At 44.6% G+C, this 17184-nt stretch overlaps 1 protein-coding gene across 1 annotated transcript in view; it reads right to left on the minus strand.

The window, feature by feature from the left end:
- The window catches only part of tspan18b (tetraspanin 18b), a 122629-nt gene extending 117007 nt beyond the window's left edge, over window positions 1–5622 (minus strand). Inside the window, exon 1 of the mRNA XM_031801619.1 lies at window positions 5322–5622. The gene's annotated coding sequence lies outside the window, so the exon portion shown is untranslated. The remainder of the gene's footprint in view (window positions 1–5321) is intronic.
- Window positions 5623–17184: the final 11562 nt, after the last annotated feature.

Below are 17184 nucleotides of genomic sequence, written 5' to 3' on the forward strand. Positions count from 1 at the left end.
ATTAGACCCAACCAAATCATGAGAAAACAAAAAGATAATTACTTGAAACACATTGCAAAGAATTAACAAAAAAAACAGAGCAAACTAGAATGCTGTTCGGCCCTAAACAGAGAGTACACAGTGGCAGAATACCTGACCACTGTGACTGACCCTAAACAGAGAGTACACAGCGGCAGAATACCTGACCACTGTGACTGACCCTAAACAGAGAGTACACAGTGGCAGAATACCTGACCACTGTGACTGACCCTAAACAGAGAGTACACAGCGGCAGAATACCTGACCACTGTGACTGACCCTAAACAAAGAGTACACAGCGGCAGAATACCTGACCACTGTGACTGACCCTAAACAGAGAGTACACAGCGGCAGAATACCTGACCACTGTGACTGACCCAAAATTAAGGAAAGCTTTGACTATGTACAGACTCAGTGAGCATAGCCTTACTATTAAGAATGGTCACCGTAGGCAGACCTGACTCTCAAGAGAATGTTCACTGCCCACAAAATGAGGTGGAAACTGAGCTGCACAACCTCGTACCAAATGTATGACCATATTAGAGACACATAGAGAGAGGGAAAGAGAGAGTGGAGAGGGAAAGAGAGAGGGAAAGAGAGAGGAGAGAGGGAAAGAGAGAGGAGAGAGGGAAAGAGAGAGCAGAGAGGGAAAGAGAGAGGAGAGAGGGAAAGAGAGAACAGAGGGAAAGAGAGAGGAGAGAGGGAAAGAGAGAGGAGAGAGGGAAAGAGAGAGCAGAGAGGGAAAGAGAGAGTGGAGAGGGAAAGAGAGAGTGGAGAGGGAAAGAGAGAGCAGAGAGGGAAAGAGAGAGTGGAGAGGGAAAGAGAGAGGAGAGAGGGAAAGAGAGAGGGAAAGAGAAAGGGAAAGAGAAAGGGAAAGAGAGAGGAGAGAGGGAAAGAGAGAGTGGAGAGGGAAAGAGAGAGTGGAGAGGGAAAGAGAGAGGAGAGAGGGAAAGAGAGAGGAGAGAGGGAAAGAGAGAGCAGAGAGGGAAAGAGAGAGCAGAGAGGGAAAGAGAGCAGAGAGGGAAAGAGAGAGTGGAGAGGGAAAGAGAGAGTGGAGAGGGAAAGAGAGAGCAGAGAGGGAAAGAGAGAGTGGAGAGGGAAAGAGAGAGCAGAGAGGGAAAGAGAGAGTGGAGAGGGAAAGAGAGAGGAGAGTGAGAGAGAGCAAAGAGGGAAAGAGAGAGCGGAGAGGGAAAGAGAAAGGAGAGAGGGAAGGAGAGAGCAGAGACGGAAAGAGAGAGTGGAGAGGGAAAGAGAAAGGAGAGAGGGAAGGAGAGAGAGGGATAGAGAGAGGAGAGAGGGAAAGAGAGAGGAGAGGGAAAGAGAGAGCAGAGAGGGAACGAGAGAACAGAGGGAAAGAGAGAGCAGTGAGGGAAAGAGAGAGTGAAGAGGGAAAGAGAGAGGAGAGGGAATCGGTATCTGCTAGCACGCTAGTCATTATGCTAACGCTAGTTAGCAATTGCGCTAGCGCTAGTTAGCAACTTCCCTTCAAACTGCACACAGAGACATACAAATGGTATTCATGAGTTCATTTGACTAAGAAGACGATCCCTTTAACTGGCTGCATTGTGTGGTTTTGGATATTGTTTGGGTTAGTCTACAATGGACTAATGCAGCTGTTCACTATTGTCATAGTTTACTCAAGTAAGACTGATTTTATACCGTGGGTATACACACTTGATTACACAACACAATATCTCTGCAATCATTTCAGTAAGTATGTAAAAGGCTCTCTCTCCTGTGGACATAACTTTTAGATCCGGGCAACACACAATTTCCCATGTGAATAGGCGGGTGTACAGTGTGTGTGTGTGTGTGTGTGTGTGTGTGTGTGTGTGTGTGTGTGTTGGCAGCTGTTCTACCATCAACACACTACTATATTTCCTTTCTTTGACAAGGCAAATGAAATAAAAACCTCCCACCCGGTTGCAACACATACAGGGAACAATGTGCAATGTGTGTAAGTGTGAATATTTATCTCCCCTTTCAAACCATTTAGCTCCCATATATTAGAGATATGGTTAGTAGCCCTGATTTGGGAAGAAAATAAAGAGAGAAAAAGAGGGAGAGAGAGAGAGAGGGAGAAAGGGAGGGAGGGAGACAGAGAGAGAGATGCACACTGCCCACAAAATGAGGTGGAAACTGAGCTGCAATTCCTAACCTCCTGCCAAATGTATGACCATATTAGAGCCACATATTTCCCTCAGATTACACAGATCCACAAAGAATTTTAAAACAAACCCAATTTTGATAAACTCCCATATCTACTGGGTGAAATTCCACAGTGTAACATCACAGCAGCAAGATTTGTAACCTGTTGCCACAAGAAAAGGTCAACCAGTGAAGAACAAACACCATTGTAAATACAACCCATATTTATGTTTACTGTTCATTTGTATTGTTTATTTCACTTTGTTTATTATCTATTTCACTTGCTTTAGCAATGTCAACATATGTTTCCCATGCCAATAAAGCCCCTTGAATTGAGAGAAAGAGAAAGAGAGGAACAGAGAGAGGGAGAGAGGGAGAGAGAGGAACAGAAAGAGAGGGAGAGAGATAGAGACGGACATAAGCAACATGTAGGTCTGTACATGATGTTAGCCCAACACAATAATCATGAAAGGGGAGGACGCAGTCACTCACTCAGCCAGAGCCAGTCATTCAGAGCCAGTCAGCCAGAGCCAGTCATTCAGAGCCAGTCAGCCAGAGCCAGTCACTCAGTCAGCCAGAGACAGTCACTCAGTCAGCCAGAGACAGTCAGCCAGAGCCAGTCATTCAGAGCCAGTCAGCCAGAGCCAGTCAGCCAGAGCTAGTCAGCCAGAGACAGTCAGCCAGAGCCAGTCAGCCAGAGATAGTCAGCCAGAGCCAGTCAGCCAGATTTAGTCATTCAGAGCCAGTCAGCCAGAGCCAGTCATTCAGAGCCAGTCACCCAGAGCCAGTCATTCAGAGCCAGTCAGCCAAAGCTAGTCAGCCAGAGCCAGTCAGCCAGAGCCAGTCATTCAGAGCCAGTCAGCCAGAGCCAGTCATTCAGAGCCAGTGAGCCGGAGCCAGTCAGCCAGAGCCAGTCATTCAGAGCCAATCAGTCAGAGCCAGTCAGCCAGAGACAGTCATTCAGAGCCAGTCAGCCAGAGCCAGTCATTCAGAGCCAGTGAGCTGGAGCCAGTCAGCCAGAGCCAGTCATTCAGAGCCAGTCAGCCAGAGCCAGTCACTCAGTCAGCCAGAGCCAGTCAGCCAGAGCCAGTCATTCAGAGCCAGTCAGCCAGAGCCAGTCAGCCAGAGCCAGTGAGCCAGAGCTAGTCAGCCAGAGACAGTCAGCCAGAGACAGTCAGCCAGAGATAGTCAGCCAGAGCCAGTCAGCCAGATTTAGTCATTCAGAGCCAGTCAGCCAGAGCCAGTCATTCAGAGCCAGTCACCCAGAGCCAGTCATTCAGAGCCAGTCAGCCAAAGCTAGTCAGCCAGAGCCAGTCAGCCAGAGCCAGTCATTCAGAGCCAGTCATTCAGAGCCAGTCATTCAGAGCCAGTCAGCCAGAGCCAGTCAGCCAGAGCCAGTGAGAGGTAGAATACGTGTTTGTCTTCCATCGTGTTAGGTTCTTACCCTGCAGTGTGGAGCACTAAACTTGTAGAAATAGAATGACTAGAACAGGTGGTATTTCTATGGCAGCTATACAACAAGTGCAGGCAGCAGCAAACCTCTTTATACAGAGCAACAATGGAATGGGACAATTCAACGCCCCAGGCCAGTAGCTAATCTATGACCAGGCAGCTTCCATGTTTTGAAACCCTATACTCACTGGCTTGTGCAGTATAATAAATAGAGAGATATAATGGTGTGTGGTTATACACATTGTTTATAGGGATCATTTGAAAGGGGAAATGAAAAAATACCTGACATTCATGTGTGCATTGTCATCAGGGACAGTCATCTTGAGATTTCAAAATAACCCTTCTTCGATGCCATTTTTTAAACAAATTGTTATTTACAATGACGACCTACCCCGGTCAAACCCGGACGATGCTGCCAGCATCATGACTATCATCAATGATCAATATAGAGGTTTGAAACCTCTCTACTATCATACTGTACTCCAGCTAATATCTAATGGAAAGGTGGACTCCCACATGGTTCCATTATGTGATTAATGTTAACTGTCAGTAAACTCCTGCCCTAGAGCCAAGGTGCATCCAACTGAGACAGCTCGAGACGTTCCCATCTGGTGACCCCGCACGGCGTGGGAGACAAACCTCCGTTATGACGGGACCCCTGGGCAGCGAGCGTTCCCTGCTGTCACTTCGAGTGGGAAAGATGTCAGCTTGAAGACTGACTGAGTTGACTGACATACATCCACTTTTTGACTTTCAACTCTCTCCAATGTCGGCAGTCTGCTCTCTCTCTCTCGCGCCACAGAGAGGCAAGCTAACTGGTAAATGCAGTTTGTCAACGGTGTTTATAATACCAGAGATTAAATGTAAATGCATCTTGCAAGATACACGTTAGCATCATACATGCAATGAACATTCCACATGAATGTAGCCTATCGTTAGTTTATTCAACAGTGTGGAAGTAGGCTATACATTATGTTTTAATATAATGCACCCCTGACAACAGGCTATATATATATATATATATATATATATATATATATATATATATATATATATATATATATATAAAACAACATCGATAGTTAAAAGTTCAACAGGCGTTATACTCCCAAACCTAATGACTTCCACTAATATTAGTTGATAAACAGTCTTCGACGATGTTCGACAGAAAACAATGGGATACATTTATGAAAACGAACGTTCAAAGATTTCCTCTACCCAATACTGACAATCCATTGAATAGATAGTCTTTCACGTATTAACATCATTGAATAAATATTGTGTTGTGTAATCAAGTGTGTATACCCACGGTATAAAATCAATCTTACTTGAGTAAACTATGACAATAGTGGACAGCTGCATTAGTCCATTGTAGGCTAACCCAAACAATATCCAAAACAAAATATCGTACTCAACAGTGCACACAACACAGTCAGCTAATAACACATGAATAACAATGTAATAATTGTATTCATGATTTCAACGTTATAGCCAACCATTCAACAGAAACTCCGTGGCAAACTTAGAAGCGAGGTAACAACATTTTTACATAACAGATTTTCCCTTCATTTGTTTTCTCCATCACGTTTTTCCCATAATCGATTTATAACACATTCGGAGTTGGTTCCAATTGAATACAGCTCGTAGGCTAACAACTAAAGACTAACGCGACTTGCTAGGTAGGTAACATTGACTATTCTTACCTCAAAACTGCAGGTTTGTCCAGAACCTCAGCGCTAGCTCTATGGTGTTCTCTCCACAAAATATGTCAGAATATAGATTTAAATCAGTGCAGGAAAAACAATATAAAGATTGAAAGAAACAGCCAGATTGGAGATGTGTGCCCGAGGAAAGAACAACAAGCCTTTAGACTTCAATCTTCAGCTAATAAATTAGCCGCGGATAACTATAGCACCAATTTAGTCACGCAGTCTTGTAGCGGAGTAAAAGAGATCCGTAGACAAACAGTTTTGTTCGGAACTCCCAGACCATACCGCACGTTGTAAAGCACCGATCCGTCCAGGCGGTGGTTCAGCCCCCAGGGGCGGGCACTCAGCCTAGTTGGCCACGCCTCCTCCTAACTCATTTACTCTTTTGAATTAGATGGTGAACACGGTGATCAATATAATAATAACATTGCACAGATGAAAGGACCGTAAGAACGTATATTGAATTAATTAAATGCAGTTTAATTATCCCCCCAAAAATGCCAAAGAAAACGCACCTCCCCCATAAACACAATAAGAAAAAAAATCTTTAGTGGGTGGAGAGAGCACTAGGCTGGGGTGACAAGTGTTTTTTTGGAGCCCCTCGTGTCACTGAATCTACTACAGATGGGAGAGCAAGATAAGTGGGTCTTGAGACTTGTCTCAGAAGGTCGTGACACTGACATTCCCTGTGGCATGTATCTGTGATAGATACACCCAAACCCCTTGTTTTATAGTGTGTATGTATTATTCTCTACTAGCCCAAACCAAACAAGAACATTTGAATACAGACTGAAATTGTCAGGGTTTTGAGTTAAATTAGAAGAGAGAGAGAGAGTGTGTATGTGTGTGTGTGTGTGTGTGTGTGTGTGTGTGTGTGTGTGTGTGTGTGTGTGTGTGTGTGTGTGTGTGTGTGTGTGTGTGTGTGTGTGTGTGTGTGTGTGTGTGTGTGTGTGTGTGTGTGTTTGTTTTCCTGCGTTCTGTGTGTGTTTGTGCATATGTGTGTATATGTGTGTGTGTCTGTGCATGTGTGTATACAGATGTAGCATCTTAATTTGATCACTCTTTTGTTGATGAGAATGTTCATGCAAAGCAGGAAATGCAAACTTGTAGTCTATTCAAGGTTTAAAAAGGCGTGTAAAGTTTGTCATTTCCACTTGAACATTTCAGAAGTGATTTGCCCTATCGTAAAATGTATCAACCCCTACAAAAACTGGCCATTAATTATAATCCACATGATAATTCACAATTTTTCCTTCTGTATTAAACCGGATCAAATTCAAATCCGACATCTGTAGGCGCCTGAGCAATGGATCAAACAGGGCAGCTGCAGAGCCACTTTCAAAATAAGGCTGAAAAAGTATGTTTTTAACACACCCACATTTTTTTTGACCAGAAAATGATCATGACCACAACTGTGTGTGAGCGTGTGTAGGGCGTATTAGCAGCTGTCTGGTGTTTAAAACACAGGGCACGGAGAGGACAGAGGTCCTTTAACTAGAAGACCCTCCTCCCCCCAGTCTTACACACACAAAAAAAGGGTCCAATGAGGTATTTATCTCAAAGTTCACTATGTGTTCTGTGTGTGTCTGTTGGCTTTCCTCCAATCAGCAGCATCGGAACCATGGTCAGTGGACTGTTTCAGCCAATCAGTGACTGATCACATTAATCCTGAGAGGAAACACAGCAGTGAGTAAAGTTTTGTCCTGAATTTCACTATATTCCCTATGTACTGTATGTAGTGCACTCGTTTTGTCCAGAGTCCTTCTCTAAAGCAATGCATTATATAGGGAATTGGGTGCAATTAGGGCCGCTGCCTCCATGGTTCCTTAGATGTATAGCCCTGTTCATTAGAGGTGCAAACAATAGAGGTGTAAACTCAGTGTTTACTCAGTCACAGCCAGTGACCACGCTGTCAATAACAGGCAGGGCCATTCTTTCATTTGGGCTGTGTTTGAAGTGAACAGTAAAAAGTCATAGCATAGATAGTCTATAGTCTAGCCTAGATAGCTTATAGTCTAGCCTAGATAGTTTATAGTCTAGTCTAGATAGCTTATAGTCTAGCCTAGATAGCTTATAGTCTAGCCTAGATAGCTTAGAGTCTAGCCTAGATAGTTTATAGTCTAGTCTAGATAGCTTATAGTCTAGCCTAGATTGTTTATCATCTAGCCTAGATAGCTTAGAGTCTAGCCTAGAGAGCAAATTGTCTAGCCTAGATAGCTTATAGTCTAGCCTAGATAGTTTATAGTCTAGTCTAGATAGCTTATAGTCTAGCCTAGATAGCTTATAGTCTAGCCTAGATAGCTTATAGTCTAGCCTAGATAGCTTATAGTCTAGCCTAGATAGCTTATAGTCTAGCCTAGATAGTTTATAGTCTAGTCTAGATAGCTTATAGTCTAGCCTAGATAGCTTATAGTCTAGCCTAGATAGTTTATAGTCTAGCCTAGATAGTTTATAGTCTAGTCTAGATAGCTTATAGTCTAGCCTAGATAGCTTATAGTCTAGCCTAGATAGCTTAGAGTCTAGCCTAGATAGTTTATAGTCTAGTCTAGATAGCTTATAGTCTAGCCTAGATAGTTTATAGTCTAGTCTAGATAGCTTATAGTCTAGCCTAGATAGCTTATAGTCTAGCCTAGATAGCTTAGAGTCTAGCCTAGATAGTTTATAGTCTAGTCTAGATAGCTTATAGTCTAGCCTAGATTGTTTATCATCTAGCCTAGATAGCTTATAGTCTAGCCTAGATAGTTTATAGTCTAGTCTAGATAGCTTATAGTCTAGCCTAGATAGCTTATAGTCTAGCCTAGATAGCTTAGAGTCTAGCCTAGATAGTTTATAGTCTAGTCTAGATAGCTTATAGTCTAGCCTAGATTGTTTATCATCTAGCCTAGATAGCTTAGAGTCTAGCCTAGAGAGCAAATTGTCTAGCCTAGATAGCTTATAGTCTAGCCTAGATGGTTTATAATCTAGCCTAGATAGTTTATAGTCTAGCCTAGATAGTTTATCGTCTAGCCTAGATAGCTTATAGTCTTGCCTAGATAGCTTATAGTGTAGCCTAGATAGCTTATAGTCTAACCTAGATAGCATATAGTCTAGCCTAGATAGCTTATAGTCTAGCCTAGATATCTTATAGTCTAGCCTAGATAGCTTAGAGTCTAGCCTAGAGAGCAAATAGTCTAGCCTAGATAGTTTATAGTCTAGCCTAGATAGTTTATAATCTAGCCTAGATAGTTTATAATCTAGCCTAGATAGTTTATAGTCTAGTCTAGATAGCTTATAGTCTAGCCTAGATTGTTTATCATCTAGCCTAGATAGCTTAGAGTCTAGCCTAGAGAGCAAATTGTCTAGCCTAGATAGCTTATAGTCTAGCCTAGATGGTTTATAATCTAGCCTAGATAGTTTATAGTCTAGCCTAGATAGTTTATCGTCTAGCCTAGATAGCTTATAGTCTTGCCTAGATAGCTTATAGTGTAGCCTAGATAGCTTATAGTCTAACCTAGATAGCATATAGTCTAGCCTAGATAGCTTATAGTCTAGCCTAGATATCTTATAGTCTAGCCTAGATAGCTTAGAGTCTAGCCTAGAGAGCAAATAGTCTAGCCTAGATAGTTTATAGTCTAGCCTAGATAGTTTATAATCTAGCCTAGATAGTTTATAGTCTAGCCTAGATAGTTTATAGTATAGCCTAGACAGCTTATAGTATTGCCTAGATAGTTTATAGTCTAGCCTAGTTAATATATAGTCTAGCCTAATTAGCTTACAGTCTAGCCTAGATTGCTTATGGTGTAGCCTAGATAGCTTATAGTCTAGCCTAGATAACTTGTAGCCTAGATAGCTGATAGTCTAGCCTAGATAGCTTATAGTCTAGCCTAGAAAGCCAATAGTCTAGCCTAGACAGTTTATAGTTTAACCTAGATAGTTTATAGTCTAGCCTAGATAGCTTATATTCTAGCCTAGATAGCTTATAGTCTAGCCTAGATAGTTTATAGTTTAGACTAGATAGTTTATAATCTAGCCTAGATAGTTTATAGTCTAGCCTAGATATTTTATAATCTAGCCTAGATAGTTTGTAGACTAGCCTAGATATTTTATAGTCTAGCCTAGAAATCTTATAATCTAGCCTAGATAGCCTATTGTCTAGCCTAGAGAGTTTATAGTCTAGCCTAGAGAGTTTATAGTCTAGCCTAGTTAGTTTATTGTCTAGCCTAGATAGCTCATAGTTTAGACTAGAAATGTTATTATCTATCCTAGATATTTTATATACTAGCCACGATAGCTTATAGTCTAGCCTAGATAGTTTATAGTCTAGCCTAGATATCTTATAGTCTTGCCTATATATTTTGTAGTCTAGCCTAGATAGTTTATAGTATTGCCTAGAAAGCTTATAGTCTAGCCTAGATAATATGTAGTCTAGCCTAGATAGCTTATTGTCTAGCCTAGATAGTACATAATCTAGCCTAGATAGTTTATAGTCTAGCCTGGATAGTTTATAGTCTAGCCTGGATAGTTTATAGTCTAGCCTACATTGCTTATATTCAAGCCTATTTAGTTTATAGTCTAGCGTAGATAGCTTGTAGTCTAACCTAGATAGTTTATAGTCTAGCCTAGATATTTTATAGTCTTGCCTAGATATTTTATAGTCTAGCCTAGATATCTTATAGTATTGCCTACGAAGCTTATAGTCTAGCCTAGATAATATGTAGTCTAGCCTAGATAGCTTATTGTCTAGCCTACATAGTTTATATTCTAGCCTAGATAGTTTATAGTCTATCCTAGATATCTTATAATCTAGCCTAATTAGTTTATAGTCTAACCTATATAGTTTATATTCTAGCCTAGATAGCCAATAGTCTAGCCTAGATAGCTTAAAGTATTGCCTACATAGTTTATAGTCTTGCCTAGATAGCTTATAGTATTGCCTAGAAAGCTTATAGTTTAGCTTAGATAATATGTAGTCTAGCCTAGACAGTTTATTGTCTAGCATAGATAGTACATAATCTAGATTAGATAGTTTATATTCTAGCCTGGTTATTTTATAGTCTAGCCTAGATAGCAAATAGTCTAGCCAAGATAGCTTACAGTCTAGGCTAGATAGAGTACAGTCTACCCTAGATAGCTTATAGTCTAGCCTAGATAGCATATATTATTGCCTAGATAGCTTATAGTATTGCCTGGAAAGCTTATAGTTTAGCCTACATAGCAAATAGTGTATCCTAGTTGGCTTATAGTCTAGCCTAGATATCTTATAGTATTGCCTAGATAGCTTATAGTCTTACCTAGATAGCTTATAGTATTGCCTAGATAGTTTATAGTCTAGCCTAGATAGCCAATAGTGTAGCCTAGATAGCTTATAGTAAAGCCTAGATAGCCAATAGTCTAGCCTAGGTAGCCAAAAGTCTAGCCCAGATAGCCAATAGTCTAGCCTGGATAGCCTATAGTCTAGCCTAGATAGTTTATAGTCTAGCCTAGATAGCTTCTAATCTAGCCTAGACTGTTTATAGCCTAGCCCAAATATCTTATAGTCTAGCCTAGTTTGCCTATAGTCTAGCCTAGATACCTTATAGCCTAGCCCAGATATCTTATAGTCTAGCCTAGATACTGTGTATTTAGACTTGATAGCTTATAGTCTAGCCTAGATAGACAATAGTGTAGCCTAGATAGTTTATTTATAGTCAAGCCTAGATAGCCAATAGTCTAGCCTAGGTAGCCAAAAGTCTAGCCCAGATAGCCAATAGTCTAGCCTGGATAGCCTATAGTCTAGCCTAGATAGTTTATAGTCTAGCCTAGATAGCTTCTAATCTAGCCTAGACCGTTTATAGCCTAGCCCAGATATCTTATAGTCTAGCCTAGTTTGCCTATAGTCTAGCCTAGATACCTTATAATCTAGCCTAGATAGTTTATAGTCTAGCCTAGATAATTTATCGTCTAGCCTAGAAAGTTTATAATCTATCCTAGATTAGTCTAGCCTCGATAATTTATAGTCTAGCCTAAATAGCTTATTGTCTTGCCTAAATAGCTTCTATTCTAGCCTAGATAGCTTTTAGTCTATAATTCTCAGTTACAGAACAGTTATTTCGGCTCCAAAAATAATATTTTTGGAAAAAAGGAACATTTGCTATCTAACTGGGAGTCTCGTGAGGTAAACGATTTAATTTGATTGCCTTTCTGATTTTCGTGACCAAGTTACCTGCTGCTAGCTAGGCATAATGCTATGCTAGGCTATCGATAAATTTACACAAACGCTTGTCTTGCTTTGGCTGTAAAGCATAATTTCAAAATCTGAGATGACAGGGTGATTAACAAAAGGCTAAGCTGTGTTTCACTATATTTCACTTGTGATTTCATCAATATGAATATTTTCTAGTAATATTATATGACTGAGCCGCTATGCTATTAAGCGTTGTTGACGAAAATGATCCCGCGACAGGGATGGGTAGCGTCAAGTTTACTCTGTTTAAATGTTAATCCATAGAGAGACATCGGTCTAAGATATGATAAGTCTTATGAGACATTATACCAGCTCATACATACTTATAACAAGGTATAAAGCATTCAACTTTGACAATCGTCTTGCTGTTGGTGCAGTGGAAATTTTAAACCTGAGAAAAATAGTTTTTAACAGAAATGACAACTAGGTTATCAGTCCTACTGAACATTATAAGCGGAATATAAAATCCTAGCATTGATGTCCACACTGTAATATCTACATACATCTAACCACCCTTCTAGGCACACACACGCACGCACGCACACACACACACACACACACACACACACACACACACACACACACACACACACACACACACACACACACACACACACACACACACACACACTCCCCCTTGCAGCCTCATTCTGTCAGGGGGCATCAGACAGTGCCCGTGGGACATGCACCATACGTCATGCCTGCCCTCTCCACGGCTCCAGGAGGAGGGAGGAGACCCAGGGATGCGGTGCAGTCTGTCCATGTCACAGTGCCTCTTTCTGGGCTTGGCGAGCAGGGCAGGAGACACCTCCTGGATCCCCTCCAAGATGAGACCCAGGGAAGTCGTGCAGTCTCGCCTTACCACAGTGTCTCTTTCTGGGCGCAGGGGGGCGCAGGGTAGGATACAGCATCTGGATCCCCTTACGGAGAACCAGACCAGACTAGATCAGAGCCTGAATATAGCCTGGACTCTGAAATAGTGTCTCTGTCTGGTGAGATCATTCTGTCAGTCTCCGCCATAAAGATGGGACAGCATCTACTGAATGAGTATCTCTAAGGCCTTAACAATGGCAACCTCCATCCAACCTCCATCCTCCTCCATCTACCTCCATCTACCTCCATCCTCCTCCATCTACCTCCATCCTCCTCCATCCTCCTCCATCCTCCTCCATCTACCTCCATCCTCCTCCATCTACCTCCATCCTCCTCAATCTACCTCCATCCTCCATCCACCTCCATCCTCCTCCATCCTCCTCCATCTACCTCCATCCTCCTCCATCTACCTCCATCCTCCTCCATCTACCTCCACCCACCTCCATCCTCCTCCACCCACCTCCATCCTCCTCCATCTACCTCCATCCTCCTCCATCTACCTCCACCCTCCTCCATCTACCTCTATCCTCCTCCATCTACCTCCACCCTCCTCCATCCTCCTCCACCCACCTCCATCCTCCTCCATCTACCTCCACCCTCCTCCATCTACCTCCATCCTCATCCATCCTCCTCCATCTACCTCCATCCTCCTTCATCTACCTCCATCTACCTCCATCCTCCTCCATCTACCTCCATCCTCCTCCGTCTACCTCCATCCTCCTCCATCCTCCATCTACCTCCATCCTCCTCCATCTACCTCCATCCTCCTCCATCTACCTCCATCCTCCTTCATCTACCTCCATCTACCTCCATCCTCCTCCATCTACCTCCATCCTCCTTCATCTACCTCCATCTACCTCCATCCTCCTTCATCTACCTCCATCTACCTCCATCTACCTCCATCTACATCCATCTACCTCCATCCTCCTTCATCTACCTACATCTACATCCATCTACATCCATCCTTCATCTACCTCCATCTACCTCCATCCTCCTCCATCCTCCATCTACCTCCATCTACTTCCATCCTCCCTCCATCTACCTCCATCCTCATCCATCCTCCTCCATCTACCTCCATCCTCCTTCATCTACCTCCATCTACCTCCATCCTCCTCCATCTACCTCCATCCTCCTCCATCTACCTCCATCTACCTCCATCTACCTCCATCCTCCCTCCATCTACCTCCATCCTCATCCATCCTCCTCCATCTACCTCCATCCTCCTTCATCTACCTCCATCCTCCTCCATCTACCTCCATCTACCTTCATTCTCCATCTACCTCCATCTACCTCCATCCTCCCTCCATCTACCTCCATCCTCCTCCATCTACCTCCATCTACCTCCATCTCTCTCCATCTACATCCATCTCTCTCCATCTACTTCCATCCTCCATCCATCTACCTCCATCTCTCTCCATCTACCTCCATCTATCTCCATCTCTCTCCGTCTACCTCCATCCTCATCCATCCTCCTCCATCATCTACCTCCATCAACCTCCATCCTCCTCCATCTACCTCCATCTACCTCCATCTCTCTCCATCTCTCTCCGTCTACCTCCATCCTCATCCATCCTCCTCCATCTACCTCCATCTACCTCCATCCTCCTCCATCCTCCATCTCCCTCCATCTACTTCCATCTACCTCCATCTACCTCCATCCTCCAACTACCTTCATCCTCCATCTCCCTCCATCTACCTCCATCCTCCATCTACCTCCATCTACCTCCATCCTCCTCCATCTACCTCCATCTACCTCCATCCTCCATCTCCCTCCATCTACCTCCATCCTCCTCCATCTACCTCCATCCTCCTCCATCTACCTCCATCTACCTCCATCCTCCATCTACCTCCATCTACCTCCATCTACCTCCATCCTCCTCCATCTACCTCCAACCTCCATCCTCCTCCATCTACCTCCATCCTCCTCATCTACCTCCATCTACCTCCATCCTCCTCCATCTACCTCCATCTACATCCATCCTCCATCTACCTACATCCTCCTCCATCTACCTCCATCCTCCTCCATCTACCTCCATCCTCCATCTCCCTCCATCTCCCTCCATCTACCTCCATCTACCTCCTTCCTCCTTCATCTACCTCCATCTACCTCCATCCTCCTTCATCTACCTCCATCTACCTCCATCCTCCATCTACCTCCATCCTCCTCCATCTTCCATCTCCCTCCATCTACCTCCATCCTCCTCCATCTACCTCCATCCTCCTCCATCTACCTCCATCCTCCTCCATCTACCTCCATCTACCTCCATCCTCATCCATCCTCCTCCATCTACCTCCATCCTCCTTCATCTACCTCCATCTACCTCCATCCTCCTCTATCTACCTCCATCCTCCTCCATCTACCTCCATCCTCCTCCATAATCCATCTCCCTCCATCTACCTCCATCCTCCATCTACCTCCGTCTACCTCCATCCTCCTCCATCCTCCATCTCCCTCCATCTACCTCCATCTACCTCCATCCTCTTTCATCTACCTCCATCTACCTCCGTCCTTCTTCATCTACCTCCATCTACCTCCATCTACCTCCATCTTCCATCTACCTCCATCTACCTCCATCCTCCATCATCTACCTCCATCCTCCCTCCATCTACCTCCATCCTCATCCATCCTCCTCCATCTACCTCCATCCTCCTTCATCTACCTCCATCTACCTCCATCCTCCTCCATCTACCTCCATCCTCCTCCGTCTACCTCCATCCTCCTCCATCTACCTCCATCCTCCTCCATCTACCTCCATCTACCTCCATCCTCCTCCATCTACCTCCATCTACCTCCATCTACATCCATCTACCTCCATCCTCCTTCATCTACCTCCATCTACCTCCATCCTCCTTCATCTACCTCCATCAACCCCCATTCCTCCTCCATCTACCTCCATCCTCCTCCATCTACCTCCATCCTCCATCTACCTTCATCCTCCTCCATCCTCCATCTCCCTCCATCTACCTCCATCCTCCATCTCCCTCCATCTACCTCCATCCTCCTCCATCTACCTCCATCCTCCTCCATCTACCTCCATCTACCTCCATCCTCCATCTACCTCCATCCTCCTTCATCTACCTCCATCCTCCTCCATCTACCTCCATCCTCCTCCATCTACCTCCATCTACCTCCATCCTCCATCTACATCCATCCTCCTCCATCTACCTCCATCCTCCATCCATCTACCTCCATCCTCCTCTATCTACCTCCATCTACCTCCATCCTCCTTCATCTACCTCCATCCTCCTCCATCTACCTCCATCTACCTCCATCCTCCATCTACCTCCATCCTCCTCCATCTACCTCCATCCTCCATCTACCTCCATCTACCTCCATCTACGTCCATCCTCCTTCATCTACCTCCATCTACCTCCATCCTTCTCTATCTACCTCCATCTACCTCCATCCTCCTTCATCTACCTCCATCCTCCTCCATCTACCTCCATCTACCTCCATCCTCCATCTACCTCCATCCTCCTCCATCTACCTCCATCCTCCATCTCCCTCCATCTACGTCCATCCTCCTTCATCTACCTCCATCTACCTCCATCCTCCTTCATCTACCTCCATCCTCCTCCATCTTCCATCACCCTCCATCTACCTCCATCCTCCACCATCCTCCTTCATCTACCTCCATCTACCTCCATCCTCCTCCATCTACCTCCATCCTCCTCCATCTACCTCCATCCTCCATCCTCCTCCATCTACCTCCATCCTCCTCCATCTACCTCCATCTACCGCCATCCTCCTTCTACCTCCATCCTCCTCCATCTACCTCCATCTACCTCCATCCTCCATCTACCTCCATCCTCCTCCATCTACCTCCATCCTCCTCCATCTACCTCCATCCTCCATCTCCCTCCATCTACCTCCATCCTCCATCTACCTCCATCCTCCTCCATCTACCTCCATCTACCTCCATCCTCCATCTCCCTCCATCTACCTCCATCTCTCTCCATCTCTCTCCGTCTACCTCCATCCTCATCCATCCTCCTCCATCCTCCATCTCCCTCCATCTACTTCCATCTACCTCCATCTACCTCCATCCTCCAACTACCTTCATCCTCCATCTCCCTCCATCTACCTCCATCCTCCATCTCCCTCCCTCCATCCTCCTCCATCTACCTCCATCTACCTCCATCCTCCTCCATCTACCTCCATCTACCTCCATCCTCCATCTCCCTCCATCTACCTCCATCCTCCTCCATCTACCTCCATCCTCCTCCATCCTCCTCCATCTACCTCCATCCTCCTCCATCTACCTCCAACCTCCATCCTCCTCCATCTACCCTCCATCCTCCTCCATCTACCTCCATCTACCTCCATCCTCCATCTACCTGCATCCTCCTCCATCTACCTCCATCTACATCCATCCTCCATCTACCTCCATCCTCCTCCATCTACCTCCATCCTCCTCCATCTACCTCCATCCTCCATCTCCCTCCATCTACCTCCATCCTCCATCTACCTCCATCTACCTCCATCCTCCATCTCCCTCCATCTCCCTCCATCTACCTCCATCTACCTCCTTCCTCCTTCATCTACCTCCATCTACCTCCATCCTCCTTCATCTACCTCCATCTACCTCCATCCTCCATCTACCTCCATCCTCCTCCATCTTCCATCTCCCTCCATCTACCTCCATCCTCCTCCATCTACCTCCATCCTCCTCCATCTACCTCCATCCTCCTCCAACTACCTCCGTCTACCTCCATCCTCATCCATCCTCCTCCATCTACCTCCATCCTCCTTCATCTACCTCCATCTACCTCCATCCTCCT

Source organism: Oncorhynchus kisutch, linkage group LG22 (genome assembly GCF_002021735.2).
Source record: "Oncorhynchus kisutch isolate 150728-3 linkage group LG22, Okis_V2, whole genome shotgun sequence".
NCBI classification, from domain to species: domain Eukaryota; kingdom Metazoa; phylum Chordata; class Actinopteri; order Salmoniformes; family Salmonidae; genus Oncorhynchus; species Oncorhynchus kisutch.